Source organism: Haliaeetus leucocephalus, unplaced genomic scaffold, assembly GCF_000737465.1.
Source record: "Haliaeetus leucocephalus isolate CR32 unplaced genomic scaffold, Haliaeetus_leucocephalus-4.0 Scaffold295, whole genome shotgun sequence".
NCBI classification, from domain to species: domain Eukaryota; kingdom Metazoa; phylum Chordata; class Aves; order Accipitriformes; family Accipitridae; genus Haliaeetus; species Haliaeetus leucocephalus.
In genome coordinates, this window is record NW_010972731.1 from 6,768,567 (window position 1) to 6,769,029 (window position 463).

A 463-nucleotide genomic window follows, 5' to 3' on the forward strand; every position below is an offset into this window, starting at 1 on the left:
CGCTGCCCCCACCGCGCAGGCTGCTGCTGGGAGGGGACCGCCCCCTCAGCCGGCCCTCGCCAATCCCTTCGCCTTGGAACGTGAGTGACGAGCGTTTCGGCCAGTCCCGCCGCAAGACTCGCCACGCAGGCCCCGCCCCTTCTCTCTGTTGGCCGGATGTCCTATCAATCGGCCGAGCCCTTCCCGCCCCTTTCCGGCAGGGGGAAATGCTAGGTAGGAAGGGGGGAGGGGGGAGAAGAAAGGGAAAGAAACCAATGAGACGCTAGGGAAGGACACCTCAGCGGCGGAGTGACAGGCGGGGGGACCAATTGCCGCGCTCCTTTCCCCCTCCGGCTCCCTCCCCCCAGGGTGGCGGGGCAGAGGGGGCGCACCTACCGCCCCTTCCCCGTTGGTCTGTCCCACTCCGGGCCTGGCGGGCTAGGTTGAGTTAGCGGCTCGGACCATTGCTCACGGCGGGCGGAGG